General features: G+C 37.6%; 1 protein-coding gene across 5 annotated transcripts in view; it reads right to left on the bottom strand.

The window, feature by feature from the left end:
• The window catches only part of LINGO2 (leucine rich repeat and Ig domain containing 2), a 1,139,090-nt gene that overhangs the window by 163,000 nt on the left and 958,928 nt on the right, over nt 1-17,162 (bottom strand). The window lies entirely within an intron of this gene.

Here is a 17,162-nt window from a genome sequence, read left to right as displayed (position 1 = left end):
TGACAGCATTACTTTTGGATTCAAGAAGGTCAGCCACTGATAAGTCTAATACTCAATTCTCCTTCTAGCTACAAGACTGTAGAATGTATTTAAGCTTTCATATAGAGGAGGGTACGTTGGGAGGCAGTATCAGACTTGATAAATTTCAAGTTCTTTTTCTTCCTGATCTAAATTCAACTTCAATTTTTGCGAGCCTCTCACCATGTGTCCACTGACAATCAATCTCTATTAGAAGAATATGTAAAAATAGGACACTTATTCCTGTCCCTAACTGGAAAACCTATAGTCTAGCTGGAAAAACAGGCTGCATGTTAATATAAACAACAATATCAGAAATCACAACATAAAAGTCATTCATAAACATAATAATAGTTTGCCCATAGTATGAAGTTAAAAAGTGGGGGACTTATTTTAAGGCTAGTTTGGACAGAATTTGGGAGAGTAGAACAGAATAAGACATTCCTGCTGATAGATATACAGAGATGGATAAAGTTTAGATTTTTGAGAAGTCATCCAGTTTGGCTATAGAAGGAAACTTATGCATACACATTTCTATGCAGCCACTCGAGGCTGTCCAAAATGGGGCCCCACATTTTATTTGTTTCTGTTCTCTCTCCCCATATGTAGTCTGCATGACAGCCAACCTGGTATACTTGGGATTCCTCAAACATGTCTATGCTTTCCCATTTCTGCCTTGCTGATGTTTCTTCTTTATCTTCTACTATTCTCTCACCATCCCCTCCACCCCATATCTCCTAATAATAAAGATTAAACAAGTAAATAAACTTGTTCTCTGTTGCCCACTCTGATAAATTGACAGAGGTCTTGGGGGTAATGAGTGGGAAAAGATTTTAAAGTCACTTTCAGCTTCAGAAAAAAAAAAAATCCCTGATTGATTCATTATGCTAACTTTTGATGTGACTTTTGGAGTGGTAGTACGAATGCTGTGTATTTTGCCAACACTGCTTAAGGGCAAGAGAAAGTAGCCACCTGGGTCATAAAGCTTTTTGGATTCCTTTTAATCAGATGAAAATTTACTTTTGTGAAATCCCCACTGCATTTCCTATTAATTTTACGTCACTTAACTTATTCCACTTTATATGCTTGTGCTTGGCATATTACAAGCAATAGACTTAAGTTACTTAAAAGCAAAGACTATCTAAATAATTTTTTATCTCCCCCAAATTCCTAGCATAATATGTATATGCTTAATAAACATTTCATGAACTGAATATAATACAGGAAAGAAAGAGGGTCAAGGCTGAAAAAGTAAATTGTAGATGGATTATAGAGGCATAAATAATAGAGTTCAGCTGTTAATTGTTTTATAATGGTTTCATGTATATTGATTTTATCCCTATAAATAATCAGATGCTGGAGGGCACAGGCCCTTAATACATTCTTACTCACATACTCCAATAATAACAGATTGCTGACCCACCATTTCCTGGTTGAAACCTTCAGCTTGAAAGAATCAAAAGCAACAAAATTTGTCAATGTATCATACCTCCAAAGTGCTTTCAGGGAAATTTGCATTGTGGGAGAAAAACAGGGGTTGAACAAGGAAGGAAAGATACCGAGAATGAAAACCTGAGTTTAAAAATGGATGAAATTCCTTATCACATTGTGATAGAAAGAACATAAATTTTGGGGATTAAGCCTTGAAATCCAAGATTAGATCTCCACTGTACCACTCAGATCTCAGCTTCACTACTCAATTCTACCACCATGCCCTGGGCAAATTAAGTGACTTCTCCGAACTTCAATCTTTTCCATTGTAAAAAGACATGGAATTACACCTAGTGCCCAAAAGTTCAAAGTTAAACATGCAGCTTAATATTAGTAACTTATTTTAGTAAATCATAGACATGTAAAGCTTGCCTATGCACATATGATTTCTATACCATCTCTATTTCTATTGACCTTGATTTTATCTTGTAGTTTATTATACCTATGGAATTATTGAAAACCATCTCTAAATTTTTGTACACATAGATGGCCTATAAATATATATCAAGTTATACCTATTGGAAGATAAAATGTGATGTCTGAAAAAAAAAAACACCAAAACTTTCACATAGCTTAATAAATGTGATTTCCTCCAATTTTATTATATCTTCTCATCAAAAGCATGATTTATGGAGTCTTTCTAAGGCAAGAAGGCAGATGCAAAGAGTTATGAAAGCTGGAGTTATAACAATTTCAGGTACTTCAGTTAGACAACTTTCATTTCTATGGCAGGTTCTTTAGATTTCGTGAGGTTACATGGTTTGACGGAAATTTTTAAGTACAACTTAAAATAAATTAGCTAGTAACTGCTTTATACATTTTTACTCCTTTATGTCAAAGCCTATGATTTTAATAAACCATGCTTTTCATAAGTAGTAAAACTACAGATGCTTTTGGTTTTCATATCTTGACTCAATGAAAAGACTGAGTTAAGTCTGCTGCTCCGTGAAGTGGAACATACTTTGTGTCACTCGGTCCCAGAGCATTTCATGCCCTTCCTTTGGATGATACACTTTTTAAAGGGAAAACAAAGCTGACCTTGACCTGTTTGCTTTCAGTGGGCATTTATGTGAATGGCAACAGCAGACACTTGTTTCAAACTGAGACATCACATCAATGTGAGCAGACACTCCTGTCCATCAAAAGGTAATCTCCACATTCATGAAGAAAACTCAGTGAGCTGTGGGTAAGGCTTTCAGTCCATACATTTTTTAACATAAATATCCTAAGAATAAGCAACTTAAATGTCACAAAATACAGAGGAAGGCAAAAATAAGCATCTACCTCATTATATCAAGCCATAAAGCGGCTGACATTTATTAAGAAGAGGATTGTTTGAACAAAATTGCTCAAGAAAGCTAAGACTGCCCTAATCACAAGTAACCTTTGAAGAGATTAAGAATAAAAACATGAAATACTTAATTATGTTATTTCTTGAATACAAATGTTATTAAGAAAGTACCAGATAAGTATGTTATGCAACTATGATGTATTACATATTTAAATTTGAGAGGGGATCTAAAACAATGATTTGTCATCAAAAACTAGAAAATAATTATCTATTTTACATATTAAATGTCTGCTCTATATTTATAATCATGGAAATACATGTTTGAAATTCTGTTAGACATTTAAGTAGAGCTTTCAATTAGAAGGATGATATTTGAGCTCTGAGTAAAGGTCTGGACTAGAGATAAGTTAAATTCATGTTAACAAAATACAGCAAGTTTTAAAAATTAAACAAAAGACATTACAAATATTACTTGCCAGGTAAACCTGCACACTAAGAGTGCATTATCTTAGATCACTGAGCTGAAGAGCAGTATTTTCAAAGACAATCTCAGTGAGCACTGATGGACAGATTGGAGGCATGGGTCACGGAACTCAGATTCCTTTTAAGTGAAATGAAGTTTTCTGTCTACCTGCATTCTCTTTCGCTCAATTTCTTTTGCTGGCTCCTCTACTTATCCCTTATTTTTAAATGTTGGTGTCCTTTAGGGTTTGGTATTAGGGCCTTTACATTCATTAAATTCTCTCCAAATATGATTTCATCAAATTTCATGTTTTAAATGCCGTCTGTAGTTTATTGAAATCCAAATTTAAATCTCTAGTCCAGAACCATCACTTTAGTTCCAGATTTGACATTTCTTCTCAGAAGTCTTATAATATTATCCAACATATTATAATGCATGTCCAAAAGGAACTCTCAATAAATAGCACCACTATCCATCCTATTCTCAAAAATCTAATATGATAGGACCCCACCTGGATTACCTTTTCTCCCTTACACATCAGTACCAATCTCCCAAGTCCGACCAACTCTAACTTTGAAAAATAACTCAAATCAAATTACTTATCATGGGCTCTGCCATACTGCAGTCTTAGCCACAATCATTGTAGCTTGGACTGCTGAAGTCATTTCAAATTCTTCTCCTTATTTCTACTCTTGTCTTCCACAATCCATTTTTCACTTAGCAGCCACAATGATTATTTAAAAAAAAAAAAAAAAAAAAAAAAAAAATAGGAGAGAGGAAAAAATCAATATGAACATGGCCATAGATCTCTTATATGGTTATAATTTACCTAAGTATGAGGAGAACAAAGAAACACATATACATGAAACAACAAAAACTGCTTAATTTGCACTTCCAGAAATACATATTAGGAAATAGAGAGAAGCTACAAGTCCAAATGATATGTTTCTCTTCCAAATGCTGTTAAGATCTGGCAGAGCCAACCCGAGGGTAGGCAACTAAGTAGAAAGTGCCTGGAGATTGAGAGGTAGCAGATTCCAAAAAATAACACAGATACACTCCCTAAGTGTAAGGAATCCCTTAAAATACAAAACGTAAAGTTGACCCTGGAGCTGCGATGAACAGGACTGAGTTCTAAGGTGGCTGTCATTAGAGAGTAATTGCCAAGGTGATGTGTCTAATAGCAAGACCATGCCACCAAAAACACATTGTAAGATTGAACGATTACCTTTATGAACTTAAAACTCATAACTTTATAACTTTGTGGCCAAATATTTTGACTTGTTTACAATTTGTCTCTGATTCTGCTTTGCAGACTCTGCCTACATGGCCAACTGGGTTCGCCGTATTGTGCGTTGAAATGTAAGGCTTGACGTACAACTCTGTTTTACAAGCACTAAAGGAAACTAAGGCAGTGGTCCATGTCCCGTGACACCCCCTATTGAGCATGTCTCATGATATTAACCATTGACCATATCTAGTGACCCCACCTGCTGATCCTAAATTAGCTGAGACTGGAAACCTCGTTGTTCTAACCAATCAGAAAAAATATATAGTGTATACTTATGGCTTGGTTTCCCTTACTAACCTATCCTCTTAAAGGTCAGCTTCTTGCAATTTTTGCCTTTAAAACTCTGCCTTCACTCCCTTGCTCCGGAGTGCATTTTCAATTTGCACCGGAAGCTGTGCCTCCCTTGGTTTGCAAACCACATATGAACAAAACTCTCTTTTGTCTCTCAGAAAGGTCTCCTGGAGTTTTGTTGACGCCTTGGACCATAAAAATGTCTCCTTTCATGACTGTGGCTGGTGAAGGGATAGGGACAAGGGCATGCGGAGCTGGCAGCCAAAACTACCGGACACCTTAGGTTCTAAGCACTAAAAGAAAGCAGGCTACACACATATACTCTGAGAGTCTGTAGAGGAAGGAAAAACTCTAAATCTGGGGAAAAGAAGAGGGAGCCCTTGGAGTGCAAAGCCTGGAAGGCTACCTACATCACCAAGGAAGAAAAAATAAAGTCATTAAAGAAAAAGACAAGATTAAAGGAAGCATGTGGGGAAACATCCATAATGAAAAACAGAAAAATGGACTCAGGATAGAAACGAAGAGTGACAACAAAATCTTCCATTTTTTTATTTTATTTATGAACCCTGTGGGTCTATTATCTACTCAGAAATAAAATTCAAAACAAACACACACAGAAGGAAATCATATTATGTACTACCATTCTTCAAACCCTCCAATGGCCACTGATAGGTTTTAGAATAAAATTCAGATTCTGTACCATGCTCTGTCTTGCATTACTGGCTCCCACTATCTTACCAATTTCAAGTCTTGCTCACCCACAGTTATTTATATTGTTGCTCCCTCAACTTCAAACACGGGTTCTCCAGAATTTCTCACTGCTGCGTCTCGACATATTGCCATATAGAGGCCTTACCTCCATCCCTTCAATGACATCTTAGATATTTACTAGTGATTCTCTCTTCCATCATCTTGTATATTTCTTTCATAGCCCTTATTACAACCACACTTATTAATTTTACTGTTCACTTTGATATTGTTTTTCTCCCTTCACAGCAATGCAAGCATCCCCAGAACACAGGCCTTTGTAGTCCAGCACCTAGCACAGAGTCAGCATTTGATAGTCTGATGACAGAAGAAGGAGAAATAACTTAGTTCTAGGCTTTCCTCTAATTCCAATGTGCTAGTAATTACATCTAGTACTTCGCTTTGTAGAGGCTGACAGAAACCACCAAAATCATGTAACACATTTTAGCTCTTTACATACTTTGATTTATCAAGCTAGTAATTACATCATTAATTTTACATACTATATATGTATACAGATAGATAGATATTACCTATATCAATCTATCCATCCATTTTACTGATTCTGTTTATCTGGAAAACCATGACTAATGCAGATTTTTATACTGAGAATGGTTCTAGAGAAACTGATAAGGATGAGTTTTCTGAATTGGTTGTGGAGTTTCTGGAATTGGCTCTCTAATCTGATAGCATTTAAAGATGTTAATGATTATTTCCAGCAGTAAAGAAAGCACTGACAGTCTGTGGTATGATCTGGCCATATGGGTATGCAAAGTATCTCTATTGGATACTCCTAACCACCTATTTATAAGAAGCAAGGAGCTGAGTTACTGGGTATGTAATACTTCTGAACATTCTTAGAAAAGTAACTTATATAATGAGATTGGCTGATTCACTGGAGAAAATGGTGAAAGAAAAAGATGAGCTCAGGGATTCAAACTCCCCGTTTAAGCATGGCATAAAGGACTTGAAGCTTTCTGTGGGTGCCCTGAAGGAGACCCTTACCTCATATAGACACAGGGCTAATCCTGTTGAAACTCAAAAGCAGAATCTCTTCTTGTGAATGGCTGAATTACAAGGCAAGCTCAACTTCCAGTCTTCAATGGTGTCTAATGTTAAAGTGAACTTTTGACTAGAAAAAAAGGGGATCCTATACGTTGGAATGGGGCTGCAGCTGGGGACATTTAGCCCCTAAATAATTTTGCACAAAAAAGGGGTGCTGTAATAAATCGTAAATTCCTAACTGGGCAGATCATGGTGGGCAGTCACACCCCAGGCCTTAACTTCTTTAGTGACAGGTTTTTAAGCCAGCCCTGTCCATTGTTCTTGTACATCCAGGTGAACTCACATTTGATATACCAGTAGTAATACCCCTGCCTCAAAGGCTTAACCTGCCTCAAGCGAGCACATAATTTACATAATCTTAACTATCCTGTAATCCAATCCCCACACTGCTTTCTCTCACCTCCAGGTAATTTTCCTTACTTCCCTCCTTAATTTCAAATTCATAAAAGAAACTGCAAAATGGTTATTTTGCATTTTCTCTGAAGCATATGAGATCTTTTGCTTCTCGGCAATTGTCAGTTTGGCTCAAATAAACCCTTATAAATTTTTTTCTACAGATGTGGAAGTTTCTGACATTGATATTCTGATGCATCATTTTGCCAATGAAAGAGGCCTTTCCATCCTCAGCAGCCTCCCCATGTCCAGTAGACGTGACCTCTCCAACCCCAGAGGTAGCAGCCTCTCCACTCCCATCTAATTGGATTAACTCTACATTCCCCGAGGAGACTGTCATGGCCTCACCGAGGCAGTTGCCATAAGACAGTGCTGATTCCCCTCAGGACCCACATCTGCCACCCATTTTTGTTTCTAGTCTTCATAGGCCCCTAAAGGAGGTACAAAGTGTGACCCATGAGGAGGTGCTCTATACACTGAAAGAACTATTTTGAGTTTTCAAATTTATAAAGAAGGAAATCTGGGGAACATTTGAGGGGATAGATACTAAGGTTGTATGATAATGGTGGAAGGAGCATCAAGTTGAATCTGGCTGAATTTACTAATATGGGTTTATTAAGCAGAGATTCTGCATTCAGTGTTGCAGCTCAAGGAGTTAGGAAGGGCTCTGACAATTTGGTTGATTATCTGAAACAAGGACCAAAAGGTGGCCCACAGTGAGTGAATTAGAAATGTCTGAACTGTCTTGGTTTAATGCAGAGGAAAAAATTCAAAGGCTTATGGAGATTGGAATAGTAGAGTGGAATTGCTGTTTTAGACCTCCTCACCTACGCTGGGAAGGCCCAAAAGACATACCTCTCACCAATGCTGTGAGTTACAAATTTGTGAGCACAGCCTGGCATTTTTGAAGATCTCTGTGATGACCGTTCTTTGCTGGCCAGTGGGAAAATAGTAAAAACTTCCACTTACAGTGGAAACTAAAGTCACTGAATTGGGGAATTTAAAAGCAATGGTTGTAATCGAATCCTGGGGTGGCAGAGGCCAAGTGGTAGCACTCAAGTGGCTCAAGCAAAGTGGACACAGTTACTGTAATGGACAGCGAAGTCAGAGCAGAAAACTAGACCTATAGCATTGGCTAGTTGGTCATGTTTCCAGGAGGGAAATAGATAGGAAATCTACCGAATTCTCACTGGATCTGTATAAGCAGAAAAGTTCTAGGTTAGGTGAACCAAAGTCTAACCTGAATCAAAAAATAGAGTCACAGCCCCTCAATCCATTTCCAGAATTTAGCCAGTTTGCTGACCCAGAATTTCTTGAAGGAAGGGGAGTGCAGGTCCCAATGAGGAAGGACCTCAGTACACTGCTCAAAATTATGCTGTAAATCTTTCTTCCAGCCTTCCACAAAAGTACCTCCAGCCATTACCAAGGTAACTGTGCTCTGGGGAAAAGGAGATATTTGGACCTTTTGGGGACTTCTGGACAATTGCTCTGAACTGACCCTAGCTCCAGGAGATCCAAAACATCACAGTGGTCTACCCATCAGAGTAGAGGCTTATGGAGGTCAGGTGATCAATGGAATTTTGCTTAGGTTCATCTCACAGTGGTCTCAGTGAATCTCTGAACCTAGTGTATGATTATTTCCCCAACTCTGGAATGCAGAATTGAACTAGACATACTTAGGATCTGGCAGAATCCCCACATTGGTGTGCTGAACCATGGAGTAAGGGCTATAATTGTAGAAAAGGCCAAGTAAATGCCACCAGAACTACCTATACTTAGAAAAACAGTACAAATGAAAACAGTACCATATTTCTTGAAGGATTTCAGAGATTGGTGCCACCATCAAGGACTAGAAGGATGCAGGGGTGAGGGTTCCCACTATATCCCCGTTCAACTCTCCTATTTGGTCTGTGCAGAAGACAGAGGATTTTGCAGCATGACAGTGGATTATCATAAACTTAACCAGGTGGTGACTCCACTTGCAGATCTGCTGTACCAGAGGTGGTTTCCTTACGTAATGGATATATCTACTCTCCAGTCCTATGTCATAGTTTAGTTCACAGGGATCCCTTCCACGGGATGTCACAGTGATCCATGACATTGATGGCCGTATGCAGATTGGATCCAGTGAGCAAGAAGTAGCAGCTACTCTAGACTTATTGGTAAGACATTTGTGTGTCAGAGAGTGGAAAGCAAGGTGACAAAAACTTAGGGGCCTTCTACCTCAGTTAAAATGCTAGGGATCCAGTGGTATGGGACATATCGAGATAGTCCTTCTAAGCTGAAGGATAAGTTGTTGCATCTGGTCACTCCTGCAACCAAAAAATAATAATAATAAAAAATAAAAGAGGCACAGCGCCCGGTGGGCCTATTTGAATTTTGGAGGCAATATATTTCTCATTTGGGTATTTCACTCTGGCCCATTTACCAAGTGACCCAAAAAGCTGTGTAGGCTGCTCTGCCAGTTGGCCCATATGATCCGGCAGACCCAATGGTACTTGAAGTGGCAGTGGCAGATGGGGAAGCTGACTGGAGCCTATGACAGGCTCCTGCAAGTGAATCACAGATCAAGCCCTTAGGATTTTGTATCAAAGCCTTGCATCCTTCGTGGGAAACTACTCTCCTTTTGAGAAACAGCTCTTGGCCTGCTTCTGGGCCTTAACAGAAACTGAACACTTAACACGAGCCACCAAATTACCATGAAACTTGAGCTGCCGTCATGAACTGAGTGTTATCTGACCCACCAAGCCATAGAGTTGTGTGTAGAGAGCAGCACCCCATCATCAAATGGACGTGGTATGTACACGCTTAGGCCCAAGAGGGCCCTGGGGGCACAAGTAAGTTATGTGAAGAAGTGGCCCTAATGCCCATGGTTCCCACTCATGCTATGCTGCCTTCTCTCTCCCAGCCTGCACCTGTGGCCTCATGGTGCATTCTCTAAGGTCACCTGACAGAGGAAGAGAAGACTTGGGACTACTTTACAGATGGTTTTGTACAATATGAAGGCACCACTTAAATGTGGACAGTTGTAGCACTATAGCCCCTTTCCAGGACATCCCTGAAGAACAGTGGTAAACGGAAATCCTCCCAGTGGGCAGTGTTTTGACCTCTGGCTGTTCACTTAACTTGGAAGGAGGAATGTCGAAATGGGCAATTATATACTGATTCATGGTCTATGGTCAATGGTTTGGCTAGATGATCAGGGACTTAAAGGAACATGGTTGGAAAATTGATGACAAGGCAACTTGGGGAAAAGGTATGTGAATAGATCTCTCTGAATGGGCAAAAAACATAAAGATATTTGTGTCCCACATGAACGCTCACCAAAGGGCAAACTCAACAGAGGGGGATTTTAATACAGTTGTCCTTCTTATCTGCATTTCACCTTTTGTGGTTTCAGTTACCCATAGTCAACTGTGGTCAACAAATATTAAATAGAAAATTCCAGAAATCAACAATTCATAAATTTTAAATTGTGTGAATTTCTGAGTAGCATGATGGAATCTTGTGCTGTCCCACTCCATCCCACTGAGGACCTGAACCATCCCTTTGTCCAATGTATCCACACTGTATATGCTCCCACCTATTAGTCAGTAGACATCTCAGTTATTAGATCGACTGTCATGGAATTGCAGTGCTTGTGTTCAAGTAACCCTTATTTTACTTAATAATGGACATAAAGTGCAAGAGTAGTGATGTTGTTACTTCAGATATGCCAAAAATAAGCCATAAAATGCTTCCTTTAAGTGAAAAGATTCTAGACTTAATAAGGAAAGAAAAAAATCTTTCCTTGATGCTGATGTTGCTAAGATCTACAAGAACAAGTCTTCTATCCATGAAATTGTGAAGAAGGAAAGAGGAATTTATGCTATTTTACTGAGATACCACATCCACACAAGTTTTAATACAGTATATTGTTATAATTTTCTATGTTATTATTAGTTGTTAATCTCTTACAGTGCCTAATTTATGAATTACACTTTATCATAGGTATGTATGTATAGGAAACAGCATAGTATATACAGTGTTTGGTATTATCCACAGTTTCAGGCATCCACTGGGGGGCTTGGCATATATTCCCTGTGGATAAGGAGGGACTACTTTAATCAAGTGGATCATGTGACCTGTTCTGTGGACATTAGTCAGCCTCCTTTCCTAGACACTCATTTCCCAATGGGTTTATGGACAAAATGCCCATGGTGGCAGGAATGGAGTTTACACATGGGCTCAGCAATATGGACTTCCATTCACCAAGGCTAACTTGGCTACACCTATTGCTGAGTGTCCAATTTACCAGCAGGAGACCAACACCAAGTCCCCAACTGGCACTATTTCCTGGGGTAATCATCCAGCTACCTCATGACAGGTTAATTACTACATCAATCATGGAAGAGGCAGTGTTTTGTTCTTACTAGAATAGACACTCTGGATATGGATTTGTCTTCCAGCTATGCTTCTGCTAAAATTACCATCTGTGGACTTAGAGAATGCCTTATCTACCATTATAATAGTCCACACAGCATTGATCCTGGTCAAGGAACTCACTTCACAGTAAAAGAAGTGTGGCAACGAGCTGGTGCTCATGGAGTTCGCTGGTGCTACTACTCCGTTTCCCCGAAAATAAGACCATCCGGACAATCAGCTCTAATGCATCTTTTGGAGCAAAAATTAATGTAAGTAAATAATACAGTAATTAATTATAGTAAAATGAGACCGGGTCTCCTATTAATTTTTGCTCCAAAAGATGCATAAAAGCTGATCATCCGTCTAGGTCTTATTTTGGGGGAAAACACGGTATGTTCCCCACCACTGTGAAGCAGGTAGCTTGACAGAATGGTGGAATGGCCTTTTGAAGATGGCCTCAGAAAGAGTGCCAGCTAGTTGGCAGTATCTCACAGGGCTGGGGCAAGGTTCCCCAGAAGACTGTGTACTTTGAATCAGTGTCCAATACATGGCACTATTTCTCCCACAGCCAGAATTGATGGGCTTGGGAAGCAAGGCGTAGAAATGGGAGTGACACTACTCACTATTACCCCTAGTGGCTCACTAGCAAACGTTTTGCTTCCTGTTTCTATGACCTTATTCCCTGCTGGCCTAGAAGTCTTAGTTCCAAAAGGAAAAATGCGTTTCCTAGGAGATACAACAAAGATTCCATGGAACTGGAAGTTAAAAACGTCGCCTGGCCACTTTGGACATTTGTCTCTTAATCAACAAGACGGGAGTTAGTATGGTGGCTGGGATGATTAATCCTAACTCCTGAGAGGAAACTGGAATACTACTCTACAATGGAGGTAAGGAAGAGTATGTCTGGAATAAAGGAGATCCTGGAGGTTGTCTCTCAGTATCACTAGGCTCTGTGATTATGCTCAATGGAAAATTAGAACAACCCAATCAAGGCAGAACTATACATGGCCCAGACCCTTCAAAAATGAAGATTTGGGTCAGCTCACCAGGTAAAGAACCATGATCTGCTGAGGTGCTTGCTGAAGGTAAAGAGAATGCAGAATGGGAAGTAGAGGAAGGTAATTATAAATACCAACGACAACCGTGTGGCCAATTAAGAAACAAGGACTATAATTGCAATGAATTTTTTCTCCTTATTTTGTTATGAATATATTATATGTGTATAATCTTTGTTTTCTTCCCTGTCTTATTCCCTATCATGTACCATAACACACATCTCATACTATTAAGTATTTTTAATTTTCTATCATAGTATATAAGTTATGAGATATCAAAGAAGAATAAAATAAATATCACTCAGGGACTTTACTTCCTCTCTTAGAAAAGTGGTTAGTGCATTTTTGGTTGTGTTCAGGATAGTTATTATCATGTGAGGCAGAATTGTGACTTTATTATTGTCTTTATTTGAAGATTAAGTATGGTTTAAGATGCATGTGGATGCCAGGTTGACAAGGGGTGGACTTGTGATGGTAAACTTTTATCTGTCAACTTGATTGGGCAATTAGTTGCCCAGATATCTGGTTAAACATTATTCTGGTGTGTGTGTGAAGGTATTTCTGGATAGGATTAATGGTTGAATCAATAGACTAATACAAATTGAGTAAAGCAAATTGCCCTCTGCAGTGTGGATGGGACTCACCCCATTCCTTGAAGGGCTGAATAGAACAAAAGAGCTGAGTAACGGCGAATTCACTGTCTTTGCCTGATTGTCTTTGAGCTGGGGCATTGCTCTTCTCATGCTGTTTGACTTGAACTCCAACTAGAACTTAGGTCATTGGCTGTCTTGCTTCTCAAGCTTTACGACTCAGACTGGAACCATAAGGTTGGCTCTCCTGGGTCTCTAGCTTGTCTACCGCAGATCTTGGGACTTCTCCGTCTCCACAATTGCATGAGCCAACTCCTTATAACAAATTACTATATATAATAAGCTTAATGTAATATATATACTTAATAAAAAATATAACTCTCTCTTTTTTATTGGTTCTGTTTCTCTAGAGAACTCCAACTAACACACCTTGAATACAATTTAATAAAATATAATTGTATACAAGTTGAATATCAATTGTAATATAAAATTAAATGTATTAGTCTAATTTTTTAAGTCTCAAAAATTTGGTGGGAGGTAAAAGTACTTAGCAATTAAAATGCTCCTGCACAATCTTCCAACTCAGTTCTTAAGAAATGTAATTAAATCTAGTCCTTCAGAATCAACCTCCTTGATTTCCTTCCCAGCAAGCTGGTTTATTAATGTTCTTGCATCCTCATTACTTGAATATAGGGTCTGGAATATCGGGTTTGAATGAGCCATGGTCCTACAACTTTTTGTGATTTAAAATACATTTTTATTGGCATCTTTACTGGGATTTTTTAACATGAAAAAAGCCAATAGATATTTGATAGACAATACCTTTCTAAACATATTATTTGCTTAATTGCTCTTATAAGTGGAAAACCAATTTTTTAATATAATGGTAGATGTATGACCTTTTAATATTTTGATCATTTGAAGAGAGATAAATTTTTATAGATGTCACCAAACTTGATCTAATGATAAAATTGATATTTTTCCTTTACTTAAAAAAAATATTTTGGTATATCTTGGGTTTCACGATGTAAGAGGAAGAGTTTCCAGAGAATTTATACAAAGTAATCACTCACATCTGGATAATTAGACAAGCTCAACACAAGAAACTCAATGTGAGGGTATTTGTCTGTTCATTTCATGAGTTATACACTTTCATAAAATAGTTAGAAATTTTTTTTTTTAAGATTTATAGCTATTAGCTACTGAGTGCCAAACTCTTTGCTGGTAAATGCTTTATATACATGATTAAGTTTCTCCTCATAAAAACCCTGGAAGGTAGATAGCATCCCTGTGTTATAGGTAAAGAAAATAAGCTTCAGAAAAGTTCATAAACTTGCTCAAGATCACACTGCCACCTAAAATCAAAGTAACCAGTGACCAAGGTGTGAACTTAGCTCCATCTGATTCAAGATCCTTGGTCTTTACCATCTGAGTTGGTGATTTTCTCCAAGACTATAGGGTAAACGAATCATCAGTTAACTTTGAACACTGCTCAATATCTTTCCCTGTACTCGTCTGATTTTTTTCTTTTGTTTTCATTTCAATAGCATCTGCAATAATTTAGAAACTGTTTTCTCTATTAAAAGACAGCTAAAGATGACAAAATGTGCTTTGTCTACATGTACACTATATGAGAGTATGAGAGACAAAGACAGATGCTGTTCCATTACAGTCAATGGCGGTGCTGGGCATTACAATTTTTAAATTCTGTTCATCTCATCAAATTCAGAATTGATGCTTTTTGTTTTTTTTTCATGAGACCACTTTTCATATTTGAATTCAGGATAAGTGATGTAGTGAGATGATATAATTTTCTTTCACTGCTCCTAGTCTTTGATTTAAGAATTATAGTCTTGCTTTGAAAAGCAGGCACTTTTCAGTGACTCATTAAAATAATCAGGAACATTATTCTACTTAATTTTGTAGTAGTACTCAGGTTCTTGAGCCTTTTTTCAGGATATTATATAAAAGGTTAATGATGTTAATATTAACAAGCATATAAATTGTATAATAATCCTAAAGAATTGATATAAACTAATACATTCATGGTCATTTTTAATGACTATAAATCAATAAAGTCTGGAAATATTAGAATTCCATGAAGTTAAATGTTCCCCTATATTTCACAAATGAAAAATCAAGGGATAAGGAAGGTGAGGAAAGTATTGTCCCCATCTCCAATATGTAAAAACCATTACTTGTCCAAGAGAATGATGGGTTATTTCTCCCCTAATGGTCAATTTCACTGAAAATTTGTCCCTTCAGTATCTGCATTCCTTAAAAAGGCTTGGCTTCGAGAAGGGAGTGCTTTGTTCAATCACGCCTGATGCTATTTTTCAAGTTACTTAAGGATCAGAAAAACTTAGAGCAGCCCTGCTGAATGCATCATTATCGGACCCTGCAGACCGAGAATCACAATTCTGCAACTCAGAGATGCAGGGTCTTGACCTTTGCAATGACTATATTGGCATCTCAGTTATTACTGAAAAAGTCACCAGAGTGATAACCTTGACCATTGGCAATTTGCTCTTGGCAAAAGAAATGTTAGCCTCTAACAGCTTCCTGAAGGTGGTTAAAACCCAGGTTACACATTCCCCATATATAATATATATTATGGGATATATACTTCCTTTTTAATTCATTCCTTTTTCCTATTCATCCAATTATGACACCAGCCTGGTATATCAGCTACATTGCTGAATATTCACTGGGGCACAAAAGCAGAATACAAAACTGATAAGAAAAAAACAGATTTTAATTAAATGGGCAGACAGTGAAGCATTTTTAAGTTAACAATAGAAACGCTTACAGTCTTTAACTTGGTTCTTTTCATTGAATTTTTCTTCCTTCTGTAAGGTTTCATTTAAAATGTAAAATGTAAAGGAATTTTATTGTCAGAAAGGTTTACAGAAACTGCTTACAAAATACCTCGCTTAATTTCCAATAATGTACATCTCAATGTATCACAAACTTTAAACAAATAAGGGAAAGTATCATGAACACTACAAGTATAAGCATAGAGATATCTATGTTTCTGTTTGGGGGAAAAAGGTGAAATTGGGTCATTCTGAGTCATCCAAAGGACCACTGAACTCATTTGTTAATGCAGTTAGATAACATTTGTTGTGTGATTATTAATTGAAAGTATTTATGCCATATCATTTAATTCACATTACAAGCACTTCTTTTACATTTCTTGAAATGTCTTTGAAGTAAAAAAAAAATAGTTTTACACGAGAATGGTGTGCTTGCAGATACATACAACAATACTAAGGTAACCAACCTTGGTCCCTCAGCAAAACAAAATCTTAATGTTCCATCTAAGAAGATCTATATCTTAAAAATCTAAAAAGTTGGATTTAAAAGCTAGCAGATATCACAAGACAGAAGAAAATAAAATGTCTGTGTTAGTGTGAAAAGCTCAATGTTCTCTATACACATTGTGCCTAGAGGGAACAGGCAATCTGATCGTTGGCAACCAGAAACACTTTTCCGCTCCAAATTTCCAAAAAATGCAAACTTTAATCTGTCACACAAACTCAGAGGTGTTTGCTGAGTAGATCATATATGATTAATGCACCTGACAGAGTGATTTACAGTTTGCAAATGAATTAAATAATCTGTCCCTGTCACCTCAAATTCATCAGCAAGCTTCATATTTACCAAAGGAGAGAAGCCATACTTCTTATCACCTATTCCTTTGAATGCACACTCAAATATCATTTAAGTTTCATTTCTTACCATTTATTTCTATTCTGTCCTCACTGAACTACTGCTATTTAATACATCGGACCCTCTGCCCAGAAAGTTGTCTCTCACTGCAAGCCATTTTCTATCTGGCAAACTTCTACTCATACCTCAAAACCTTACTCAAATATCTTGGAAGTTCTCTTTCACTTCACAGAGTGACACCACTCCCTGCATTTTTCCATAGCACTTTGTATGTATGTCTTCTATATTTAGCAAACCATCTGGTAATTATTTGGTTAATATTCTACCTTCCTTATTATGCTATAGGCTCCACAAGGACAGAGTGATTTGTACTTATGTTTGTATCTCTAAT

The sequence above is a fragment of the Rhinolophus sinicus genome, linkage group LG04, assembly GCF_036562045.2.
Source record: "Rhinolophus sinicus isolate RSC01 linkage group LG04, ASM3656204v1, whole genome shotgun sequence".
Taxonomy (NCBI): domain Eukaryota; kingdom Metazoa; phylum Chordata; class Mammalia; order Chiroptera; family Rhinolophidae; genus Rhinolophus; species Rhinolophus sinicus.
The sequence above is the reverse complement of the archived record's forward strand: the minus strand, read 5'-3'. Positions and strand labels throughout refer to the sequence as shown.